This window comes from Pelodiscus sinensis, chromosome 4, assembly GCF_052426305.1.
Source record: "Pelodiscus sinensis isolate ZL-2025 chromosome 4, ASM5242630v1, whole genome shotgun sequence".
NCBI lineage: Eukaryota > Metazoa > Chordata > Testudines > Trionychidae > Pelodiscus > Pelodiscus sinensis.
The window spans coordinates 30,842,685-30,856,015 of record NC_143055.1 but is presented as its reverse complement, the minus strand read 5'-3'; positions in this window follow the sequence as shown (position 1 = coordinate 30,856,015).

Below are 13,331 nucleotides of genomic sequence, written 5' to 3'. Positions count from 1 at the left end.
CATTAGAGGAGATTTTGGAACAAATAGAAAAACTTAATGTTAACAAATCTCCAGGACCAGATGGCATTCATCCAAGGGTTCTAAAAGAACTCAAATGAGAAATTGCTGAGCTATTATCTGTGATTTGTAACCTATCCTTTAAATCGGCTTCCGTACCTAATGACTGGAAGGTAGCCAACGTGACACCAATATTTAAAAAGGGCTCTAGAGGCGATCCTGGCAATTACAGACCAGTAAGTCTAACTTCAGTACCGGGCAAATTAGTCGAAACAATAGTAAAGAATAAAATTGTGAAGCATGTAGAAGAACATAATTTGTTGGACAAAAGTCAACATGGTTTCTGTAAAGGGAAATCCTGTCTTACTAATCTATTAGAGTTCTTTGAAGGGGTTAACAAACATGCAGATAAGGGGGATCCAGTAGATATAGTATATTTGGATTATCAGAAAGCTTTTGACAAGGTCCCTCACCAAAGGCTCTTGTGTAAATTACATGGCCATGGGATAAGAGGGAAGGTCCTTTCTTGGATTGAGACTGGTTAAAAGACAGGAAACAAAGGGTAGGAATAAATGGTAAATTTTCAGATTGGAGAGGGGTAACTAGTGGTGTCCCCCCAGGGTCAGTCCTGGGACCAATCCTTTTCAACTTATTCATAAATGATCTGGAGAAAGGGGTAAGCAGTTAGGTAGTAAAGTTTGCAGATGATACCAAACTGTTTAGGATAGTCAAAACAGAAGCAGACTGTGAGGGACTCCAACAAGATCTCACCAAACTGAGTGATTGAGCAACAAAATGGCAAATGAAATTTAATGTGGATAAGTGTAAAGTAATGCACATCGGGAAAAATAACCCCAACTATACGTACAGTATGATGGGGGCTAATTTGGCTATGACAAATCAGGAAAGAGATCTTGGAGTTATCGTGGACAGTTCTCTGAAAACTTCCACACAGTGTGCAGTGGCGGTCAAAAAGGCAAATAGGATGCTAGGAATTATTAGAAAAGGGATAGAAAATAAGATTCAGAATATCTTACTGCCCCTGTATAAAACTATGGTATGCCCACATCTTGAATACTGTGTACAGATGTGGTCTCCTCACCTCAAAAATGATATTTTGGTTTTGGAAAGGGTTCAGAAAAGGGCAACTAAAATGATTAGAGGTTTGGAACGGGTCCCATATGAGGAGAGGTTAAAGCGACTGGGACTTTTCAGTTTAGAAAAGAGGAGACTGAGGGGGGATATGATAGAGGTCTATAAAATCATGAGTGGTGTGGAGAGGGCCGATAAAGAAAAGTTATTTATTAGCTCCCTAAATAGAAGAACTAGAGGACACCAAATGAAATTAATGGGTAGCAGGTTTAAAACTAATAAAAGAAAGTTCTTCTTCACACAGCGTGTAGTCAACCTGTGGAACTCCTTGCTAGAGGAGGCTGTGAAGGCTAGGACTATAATAGAGTTTAAAGAGAAGCTAGATAATTTCATGGAGGTTAGGTCCATAAAAGACTATTAGCCAGGAGATAAAATGGTGCCCTTGGCCTCTGTTTGTCAGAGGCTGGAGAGAGATGGAAGGAGACAAATCACTTGATCATTGTCTTCGGTCCACCCTCTCTGGGGCACCTGGTACTGGCCACTGTCGGCAGACAGAATACTGGGCTAGAAGGAGCTTTGGTCTGACCCAGTACGGACTTTCTTATGTTCTTATGGAAGGGACCTTGAGAGGTCATCAAGTCTAGTTCCCTGCATTTACAGCAGGACCAAGCACCATCTAGATAATTTCAGACTGATGTTTGTCTAACCTGCTCTTAAAAATCTCCAATGATGGAGCTTCTACAACTTCCCTAGGCAATTTATTCTACTGCTTAATTACTCTGACAGTTAAGAAGTTTTTCCTAATGTCCAACCTAAACCTCTCTTGCTGTAATTTAAGTCCATCGCTTCTTGTCATATCATCAGATATTAAGGAGAATCATTTTTCTCCCTCCTCCTTGATAACCCTTTTAGGTACCCGAAAGCTTTTATTGTGTCCATTCTCTTTTCCAAACTAAGCAAACCCAGTTCTTTCAGTCTTCCCTCATAGCCCATGTTTTCTAGACCTTTAATCATTTTGGTTGCTCTTCTCTGGACCTTTTCCAATTTTTTCACATCTTCCTTGAAATGCAGTGCCCAGAACTGGACACAATACTCCAGTTGAAGCCTAATCAGTGCAGAGTAGAGCAAAAGAATGACTTCTCATGTCTTGCTCACAACACTCCTGTTAATGCATCCCAACATGATGCTTGCTTTTAGCATAAGTGTCATACTCTTGATTCATATTTAATTTGTTGTCTGCTATGGCCCTAGAGACTTTCTATAGTACTCCTTCCTAGAAAGTCACTCCCCATTTTCTTTGTGTGAAACTGATTGTTCCTTCCTAAGTGGAGTACTTTGCATTTGTCTTCATTGAACTTCATCCTATTTATCTCAAACCTTTTCTCCAGATTGTCCAAATCATTTTGAATTATGATCTTATCCTCCAAAGCTCACAGCTTCGTATTATCTGCCAACTTGATAAGTGTACTATCTATGCCATTATCTAAATAGCTCATAAAGATATTGTACAAAACCAGTCCGAAATCTGATCCCTGTGAAACCCCACTTCTTATGCACTTCCATTGATAACTACTCTCTGAAAACTGTCACACTTACACATACAATACACAGCTTCATTCCTTAATAAAAGCATGTGACATTTGCCAGTTGTGTGATTACCACCAGCAGAAGGAGATTCTTAACACTTGAGCTAACCACCCAACCATGGAAACAAAGTGGAAGCAGACATATTTACCTTCAATGAAGAGCAGTACTTGATTAGTATTCACATGTACACAAATCTGTACACGAGACTGAAACTCTTGATTGCTATTCACATTTCTGGGAGGTCAATACCCTGATTGATATAAGAAGCAAGTCAGTAATTGGCAAACCAAGGGCCCAGTTCGTGAAATATGGTATTCTAGACACTATATTCGCTGACAATGGACCTTAATTTTCCACAAAAGACTGAAAGGAATTTGCACACAAATGGAAGGGGGACAAAAGGTTCCCCATATTCTCTCTTATTAGGAAAAAGTCCCCCTCTACTGGAAAATGGGTGAGAGGGCATGTGGTATTAATTTAGATGGAATAAATTGGGGCTGGAAGGTTTTTTCCTTCATTTTTAATAAAAGAGTTAAAGATATTGGAATGATCCTATCCTTGTATGACATTTAAATTGTATTAAACAAGTGTCAGGTTTTGTAAACAGAGACCTGATACTATTTAGCCCTTTTTGTGAAATATTCCTATTGTTCTCCAACTGGTTCTACATGGAAGGCAACAGGAGTTCCACAGCTGTTGCTGAGGAAACAATTACACTTATTTGTATTACTGGTAATGTTGTTTGAGAACAGAATCCAGCTTGTCTCTCAGATCCCCAGATAACTGGGTAATGACCCAATCCCAGACAACCCTCTTCTCTTCCCTAAAGGATAATCAGAGAAAGCAACCAAGCACCAGTCTTAGCCCTTACAGAACCCATTAATGACACCTATTGCATGATATAGATCAATTAACACCTGTATTTCCAGGCAAGTTTTGCAAATCCAAGAGGTCAGCATAAGCTAAACCTCCAAACTAATTGCAATTCACAAAACATGACTTTGGCCTCATGACTTCCATCTCAGGGTCTGGGAAATGTGTTGCCACTAGGTGAAGTATTACATGATTTTTTTTTAATTTTTTTTTTAAAGAGGAACATTAATTTCTTCTCAAATATCTTTTCAAAGAAAGGCACTGTTTGCCTAGCTTCTCTAGTCTGCTTGGTGTCAGAGAATCTCTGCAGAGATTCTCAGGCAGTCTTCTTCAATTAAAACTAAACAAATTCAGTAATCCAACAGGGATATGCTTTCCAATTAAGGATTAGCATACTTTGACATGAGGTTGTCAATTTCAATTGGTATAAATCAAACGGAAATGTCAAACCACTTGCCATCTGGTTTATACATATCTAATTTGGTAGGCAGCAATGAAACAGCTGAAATATTGCTTCTGTGGAAAGGATACATGTACAGTAAATGCTACCCAGAGATCTTTTAAATGCCCACATTTTAGGGAGATGTACTTGTAACCACAGAGTCAGAGTTTACTTCTTTAGATGGAGCCAAGTAGATTTTATTGCAAAACAATTACAATACAGATGACCAAGTTTTAAAAGGAAAATCTCTTTTTCACGCTGAGCAAATAAAAGCTTGTAACTAACAAGTCCAGTAACAAGAAATGCTGCAAATCAACCATATGCTTTAATTTATTCCAAAGATTAAACAGACTGGAAGTAATGAGAAAATCTGATGTAATATCAGAAAGCCAAAAAACCACAACCTATCCTACCCAGGGGTTCGGTTTCTGAACACATTAGTGTCTTCCAATGGCAACAGTTTGCGACTGCATCTCCCAATGGAAGAGTGTATAGCAGCATTGCCCAGTAGCGAGAGTCTGCAATAGTATCATACAGTGGCAAGAATCAGGGCGCCAGCATTAGTGGAATCCAAGCCTTCCCTGCTCCAACTGGTTCTAACTAATGGCCCAAGTTAGATATGCGGTCTAAGGTAGACACCCCAAAGCCTGCTCCCTGGATCACTTCCTACTGTGGCCTCTGCTCCCTATTTAGCTGTATTCTTTAAACAGCATGTGGATGGGGGGAAATATGGCATTTTTGCAGTGAATCAAGACGTAAACTTTTTAAAATTCCAACCATTTTTTTAAAAAATAAGGAAATGTTGAAACAAAAGTTGCTTCAGACTTTAAAAAAAAATCAAAATATTTAATTAAAAATACCAAAATAAACTTCTTAAACTGGGGAATGGGGTGTTTACAGGGAAGCTAAGAGCTTTTTACCCAAATGATGCGGCAATACCAACATAAATCGGAGAAACATTTCAACATTACCAAAACTTATTTACATTTGGGATTTTGTTGTTGTTTGGGGGAGACAAAGCATATTGATTTGAATAGAAATGCTACTTGATTCGAAGGGGAAGACAATTCAACAAAGGTATTTTATGAAGAACATTCTGGTCTCAGAGTTCTTAATGTAAGCTCAAACATTCCATTCATCTCAGCAGTTAAAATATCCAAAGAGGTACATCTAGACAGATGTATCCCAAAATAGCTACCCCATGTCTTTTAAACACACCCGTTATTTTGAACTATATTTCAAACATGGCACTCTATTTCAGCATCCCTGTAATCCTTGTTCCACGAGGGTTAAGGGATGTGTCGAAATAGCACATTATTTTGAAATAAGCTATTTTGCAATACAATCAAAATAATTTATTTCTAGTTTAGGATGCTGTTTAGATGCACCCGAAGAGATATGGTCAACACCTTCTTGGCACTAAGAGGTTAATAATTAAAAAGAAATTTAAAACTTTCCTTTCTGCATGCAAGATAATATTACATATTTGGAAATATTTTATGATACAACAAATGTTTCTTTAATCACTGTAAAATTACACACACTTAGGCTTTGATAGGCTGAGGAGTAAAAGCCCTTTTTCAGAAGCATTTTCAGACTGCAGTTCTCTCTTTTGTCACAAGATAGCAGTGTATTCCAAAGAATTCCCATAAGCAGTCTTGCTAACCCTTTATTTAAACTGTTGCATCCTTTCATACACACTGGTCTGGAAAAATGACAGTAACTGTTCTGTCTGAAATAATATATTATCCCCAAATACAAAATTGTTTGTATTTTCTTTCAGTGGAGATACTATACTACTTTCAATAATAAGCAACATCTCTTTCACTGCTTACCTGCTGCAGCCAGACATCCTAATAAAAATTTCCAAAATACATTTGAAGGCTATGAATTGTGAAAATTCTGCTGCAACTGAGAGATACAATGATAATAACTAGCTACCACAGATGCTGATTCAGAAAAGTATCTTTTTTCAGAACAAAATTGTGGAATTTAAGGCATGCTTAAAGTATCGAATTAAATCTTTTCCTGAATCAGGGCCACGGAAAAATGCAGTTTAATAAAGGAGACCAAAATTAGTGCACACGGTTGAAAATGTGAGCCTTACTCTTTTTGCAATCCTGTAAGTTATAATAAAATTCAAACCTTTCAGTTATACCATGAACTCCATTCACTAATGAATTGTATTGGCAGAGTGCCCGTACAGCTGAGGTACTTCAAATGCACATTGATTCTGGGCACATTTCCTGACAAGTAGAATAACTAATCCACAGGTTCAGACATGAATAAACCTTGCATGCTATAAAACGGAATGGCCAAACAGACAGCTTCCAAGAAGAAAGTAAACAGACCACCACCTCAATGTTGCTACTTACGATTCTGCTAGGAGACTACAAGCTGTATAATGATTGAAGCAGGTCTCAGAAGAAGGAGGAGTATCATGATTTACTCAGTAGCAGGGCTTGGCAAGGGCAATTCTGGGGAGGCAGCAGGACTATCTAGCCTTAATTAAACCCACCGCTAGTCTCTTTCCATTTACCTTTTCAAAGCATCACAAAATATAGAATCATTGTTAAAGAGAGGCATTTATTATAGAAAAGAGCTACAACTGGACATACAAACAAGGTTCCACTCAGCGCATGTTCCATCCTTTGTCTGCCTTGTTAACCAGGGACCACATCCTGTATCAAATTCTATACAACATAGAGACATTCCTAATAGTCAATGATGACTGTAACAATGCATTTATCCGAAGTAAATTATTAACTATCAGTGAAATTGTGACATAGTGAGAAGAAACAGACATTTCATCCAGTACCTGCTGAATGGAATATGTGTACACACACACTACTATTTGGGATACGAGATAAATATTCTTCCTCTACTTGCTCTGAGGACCAAGTATGAGCACCATCAAGGCACTAAGCAACTGTACATTCACGACATTGCACAGGGATGTCTTGGCAAGCTGTGATTGCTAAACCTATACCTATGATTATGCCTCACATACCACTCTCACTGGAAACACACTGCACGCGTATGTCGATACTACAGCACTAATTGGAACTAACTTAGTTTGAATTAGTTAATTTGAACTAAGCTAATTCGAATTAGCGCATCTAGACTTAAAAACTAGTTCGAATTAGCATTTTGCTAATTCGAACTAACGTGTCCACACCGATTGGATGCTGGGTCGCATTAAAGGGCAGCTGAAACCGATTCCGGCAGGGCATCAGGTCAGTAGTTGCTTTGTGTGGCTGCTCTCTGAGGCTATCTGAGGCTCATGCTTAAAGGGACCCCCCTGGGCAGCCGGTTCTCAGCTTTTCCGCTTGCTTGCCCTACCTCGCCGAGGGACAGCAAAGCGTTTTTCGCTGCACCTGCCTGTGTCGGTGGTTCCCATTGGGGACGCCGCCGCAGTTGGCAACATGAAGCCACCGCTCGCCCTGGGCTTTCTGGTGCAGTTTTTGGACTTGCTGCTGCAAGCCTGCCAGCAATGGCTGGAGGCTGCCTGGCACCACCTGGTGCATGTCAGCCCCCTGTCTCTCCACCTAGCCTCCCTGGGGGCCATGGAGGAGCCGCAGCAGCGCCCGGACGCCAGCGTGCCCCGCCGCATTTGGACACCAGCAGCGACTGGTGGGACCGCATCATCCTGGAACACTGGGGAGACAGACAGTGGACCCAGAACTTCAGGATGAAGAGGGACACCTTCCTGGAGCTCTGCGAGTGGCTCACCCCTGCTCTACAGCGACGGGACACTCACATGAGGCCTGCCATCACCCTCCAGAAGTGTGTGGCAATCGCCCTTTGGAACCTCCACATGCCGGACAGCTAGCAATCCATCAGGAACCAGTTTGACGTGGGGAGATCCACCGTCAGAGCAGTGCTCTTGCAGGTACGGCTCTCACTGGCCACTGGGCCAGGGGGGAGGGCGGCTGCAAGGAGGGCATGGGCCATCCCAGGGGAAACGGGGGGGGGGGGAGGAGGCGACAGTGCCCCACACGGGAGGGTTCAGTCTGTCCTGGCCGTACTACACGCTGCCCGCAGGGGTTGCTTCTGGCAGTGCTAAGGAACGAACATTCCCAGTCACCTGGGCACCCCAGTGATTCATGGTTTGCTGTGTCTCTCTGCAGGTGGTCAAGGCCATCAACTGGGTGCTGCTCCACAGAGTGGTCCACCTCGCCACCCCGGACGCCGTCATCCGGGGGTTCAGTGCCCTCAGTTTCCCCAACTGGGGGGGGGAGCCATCGATGGGACACACATCCCCATCCATGCCCCGGAACACCAGGCCTCCCAGTACATCAACCGAAAGGGGTACTTCTCTATGCTCCTGCAGGCCTTGTGTGACCACCAGGGCCAGTTCACGGACATTAATGTGGGCTGGTCCAGCAAGGCACACGACGCCAGGGTATTCCGCAACTCCTCCGTGTGCCAGAGGCTGCACGCCGGGACCTTCTTCCCCGACCACCACATCAGGATCGGGGACGTGGTCATGCCCATGTGCCTGGTGGGAGATGCGGCCTACCCCCTACAGCTCTGGCTCATGAAGCCGTACACAGTGCACCTCAACCCCTCCCACCAGGCCTTCAATGCCAGGCTCACCAGGGCCCACATCATGATCGAGGGGCCTCTGGATGCCTGAAAGCACGCTTTAGGTGCCTCCTCACCTGCCTCGACCTCACTGAGCACAATATCCCTCCCGTGGTGGCAGCATGTTGCTTGCTGCACAATTTGTGTGAGTGAAAGGGGGAGGCTTTTCTGCCAGCCTGGATGGCTGAGGCTGAGCACATGTCTGGCCAGTACGCTCAGTCCCGTACTGCCACCGGCCGGGAGGTCCAACGGGGGGCCGTCTGGATCCGGGAAGCCCTGCAGGAGAGCTTCCAGGTGGAGGAGGAGGACTGAACTCTCCCTGCATGCCCCACTGGGGCCTTCTTCCACCCTCCCCCCCTCCTTCCCCTTTCCCCTCCCTAACCTCACTTCCTAATGTCAAATAAACACACCTGTTTTGACAACAAAAATGTCTTTTATTTTACATAACTGGGGTGGGGAGAGGGGAAGGGGAAACCTGGGAGGAGGGAGCTAGAAGGGGGAGGAAGGGGAGGAAATGAAGGGAAAGATCAGGCTTGGGGGTCCTGCTGGCTCTCCCATCTTGTAGCACTGTGGGTGCGGGAGCATCGGGGGAGTGGGTGTGGAGGGTGGGGCAGGAGGGATGGGGGTGCAGAGGAAGCGGGAGGGGGAGTAGGGGTGGGAGGAGGAGCGAGAGCTGGGACGGCTGCAGAGGCTGGAGCAGGAGGAGGCAGGAACCTGTCCACCAGGGTCTGGAGGTGGCCTCTGAGGGCACGACCCTGCTCCTCCAGCACCTCCAAACTCCGCTGCCACAGCCACAGCTCCTCCCGGACCCAGTGGTCCTGGGTGCGGAGCTGGTGTTCCAGGAGCCGCAGGAGCCACCGCTGGTATTCCTCCTGGTTCCTGGTGCACTTGCTGGCCCAGGTGCGGGTGGCTGTTGCAGGCAAGGTGGTGCGCCCTGCAGTCCCAGGTGCTGCGGCTGTGGTGAAACAAGAGCAGTGGTCAGTTCTCCCTGGGGACATGGTGGGGGAAACCCAGCACCCCTCTGCAAGGCCAGGGCCCCTGCATGACACCCAGCTGCTGCTCCATGGTGGGCAAGGCCCAGGCAATGGTCCCTGGGCTCCCTCTCCCCCCGTACCTCCGTACACATAAGGGGAGCATGATGGCACTCACATGCGGAGCCCTCCTCGGCCTCGGACAACACAGCCGATGTGCTCTGTGGGATGCCTCGGGGATCCTGGGCAGGCTCCCTGCAGGCTCCTGGCTCTCGGCATCCTCCTCCGTGTCCGGGACGGGTCCCTCTTCTCCGAGATCGATCACCACCAGGGGGGCATGGACGGCATCAGCCCCCAGGATGCGGTCTAGGGCCTCAAAGTGGGAGCAGGCGTCCAGGTCAGCCCCTGGCTGGGAGGCCCTGGAGTAGGACTGCCGCAGGTCCTTGATTTTGCAGCGGACCTGCTCCCGGGTCCGCCTGTGGCCTCTGGTGGCCAGGCTGGCAGCAATGCAGCTGTAGACAGCCGCATTCCTGTAGCTAGTGCAGAGATCATGGACGTTGGAGGCTTCCCCCCAAACCTCAATGAGGTCCACGATCTCCGCATTAGACCAGGTGAGCGCCTGCCTCCTGCGACCCCGGGCAGGCTCCTGAGAGTTGCCAGCCTGGACCTGGGAAGAGGGGGAGGGCTGGGTGGCAGTGGGTGGCTGGCTCATCCCGTGCCAGGTTCAGGGTCTGGCAGGCTTGCTGCACAATTTGTGGGTGCTGGCAGGCTTGCAACTGGCACAAGCACCATAGCCAGACCATGGCCCTTTAATGGCTCCGGGGCTGGGAGGGGGGCAGAAGAGTTTTCCTAGTTTGGCCCAGAGTGGCCACCAGGGCAAGCTAGGGAGGGCTAGCCTGCCACTAGTTGGAATTAAGTGGCTACACAGCCCTTAATTCGAACTACTTAATTCAAACTAGGCGTTAGTCCTCGTAGAATGAGGTTTACCTAGTTCGAATTAAGCGCTCTGCTAGTTCGAATTAAGTTCGAACTAGCAGTTTGTATGTGTAGCACCTATCAAAGTTAATTCGAACTAATAACGAATTAACTTTGTAGTGTAGACACACCCCACCCTAGTAATCCTCATTCTTTCCCTGGCCAACATACACAGCTGCATACCTGCTCCATTCTTTGCTTCCAAAAGTGTAATGGGATCAACTTTTATTGCCTAGTGTGGCCGGAACTCTGCAGACAGAGACAATATAACTATTAGTTATTATTTGCTAATTGCCACGAGGATACACATCAATTTTAGCATTCAAGAAAAATATCAAATGGGACCAAAAATTGGCAGTGGTGGGTATTAGAATAATTATTACACCAACATTTAGTGTTGAGTTCAATAGTTAAAAAATATATTTTGAATTGTTGTTATGCAAAAATGTTTGTTTTGGATAGAAAAGTTACAGCATATCAACTGACATCTACAGAAGAATTCCCTATTTTTTAAAATAATATCATAAAGGAATATTGCATAGATGAAACGCAAATTGTACATGTTTATTTTTAATCAAAAATCCTAGAAAACCAAGGATAATTTTCATTAATTCATATATTGAAAAGACAGAAGAGAAGATAAACAGTCTTTTCCCTTAGCAATGTTTATGCATTGCCAAGGGAACCAAGGTAAACACGCTAAGGACACAAGTCATCTTCACATTTACATTTAGGATTATATAAATGGCTGATAAGCACAGTTTTGATACTTAAATTGCTTTGAAGCATTGCTCTTCATATTTACATTAACATATAAATAATCTAGTAGGCACTTTCAATTTACAACAAACTAATCTATTAATCACATAAAAAGTATAAAAACAATGTAACTTAATATTTCATGGCTCTTTTTTCCTCTGATATTTCACACGGAATATTCTTTTCTGAAGTTTCTTCAGATTTTAAATGCTAAGTGACATTATTTTTCAGTTAGTAGGGGAAAAAGAGGCACATAAGGGGTTAATCTTTTTCCTTCTATATACTAATAACTGCATAATTACTTACACCAGTGCTTCAGTATTACATATGATAGGTGATTACTGGCTTTACCATTAACCAATTCATATTAATGTATAATATAAACAAGTATTTGCCTGTGTAACCACCACCAGACAGCTTTTGAACCTGGGCCCTCTAGAGCTGAGTATTAGAGCCTCTACCTTCAGAGCTAAAAGCCAGCTGGCTCCCAGCCAGTGCTGCAGAGGTCTCTTGGTCTTAACTGTTGCTGTGGTCTAGGTGGAACTGCATGGTAACCACACTAGTAACCATACATGTAAGTATGTAATAGTCAGTCTGTGCTACATTCCTTATACACACGTCTATTAATAGGCCTTTACTTTAGTTTAGAATGAATTAATATAAATTAAGATTTGATTTAGGATTAGGTTATTTCATTTTCATATTAAATGCTACAGTTTTCAAACTCAGATTAAGAATAAACAAACCTAGTTTTTGCCAAACAATGTTTGCTCTGACATCAAACAATTCCTGACAGCAAGCTCACGACAGAAATAAGCACAAGGAAGCCCAGTGTTGTAATCCACAATTTAATAACATTTAAAAAGTGGGTTTATTAATTTAGCATTTGCTTGCCTGTAATGTGCTATGAGGCAAATGCAACATATTGTTCTCTACAATACAGGAAAGCAGCAATCATTAAATCAAAGGTGGATTCAAAGGAAGTAGCAAACAATGAAACTTAATTTAGTCCTAATTTGTGTTTTAGGTGCCTACAACACATTTGGGGATAATACTAATTATTGCTCAGAAAGAGAACTCTTTGTAGCAGGATCCTCTTTTTTGTTATTTGTACCAGCATCTTGCACAGTCATAGAAACATAAATATGTAGCGCTTCAAGGAATTTTCAAAAGTAATTACCATGGTTTAGTCTGGAGAAAAGAAGACTGAGAGGGGACATGATAGCAATTTTCAAGAACAAAAAATATTGTTACAAGAAGAAGAGAGAAAAATTGTTCTTCTTAACCTCTGAAGATAGGACAAGAATTAATGGTCTTACATTGAAACAAGAGACGTTTAGGTTGAACGTTAGGAAAACTTCTTAATTGTCAGGGTGCTCAAGCACTGGAATAAATTGTCTGGGGAGGTTCCAGAATCTACTGCATTGGAGAGTTTCAGAGCAGGTTAGATAAACATTTGTCAGGGATGGTCTAAAAGATAAATATTTAGTTCTGCCATGAACGCAGGGGGCTGGAATAGATGACCTCTTGAGGCCCCTTCCAGTCCTAATATTCTATCATTCTAAGTCATCAAGTGCAGCCTTCTGTGCTGAAGCAAGTAAACCTAGACCACCCCAACCAGTATTTGTATAACCATATAAAAGCCTTGTTTGGATGTCTTTTCCAGAGTTTAACTTCAGTGATGTCCTGATCCATGCCTAGAGCTCCTCACCATTAGCCGAGTACAAATAAGTAATATTTAATAGACAAATGAAACCTAAACATTATATTTCAATGCATTTCTAACTTGACAATGAGGTTTGAATTGTATGTTGCCCATTTTTTTTCTACAGCATATGAGCATAAGCTCTGTTTCTAAGTTATTCAACTGCATTTTTAGGCCCAAAGGAAAGCACTTCTTTTTTAAATCAACATTATTTAAATGTATGCTTAAGGATTTTCCCAAACAGGCATAGATTTAAACACTTGCTATTCCAAATAAGACCCTTAGCCAGTAAGGCAATTCTATATTTGAACAGAGGGGAATTGTCACGGGGCTATCTTCCCAA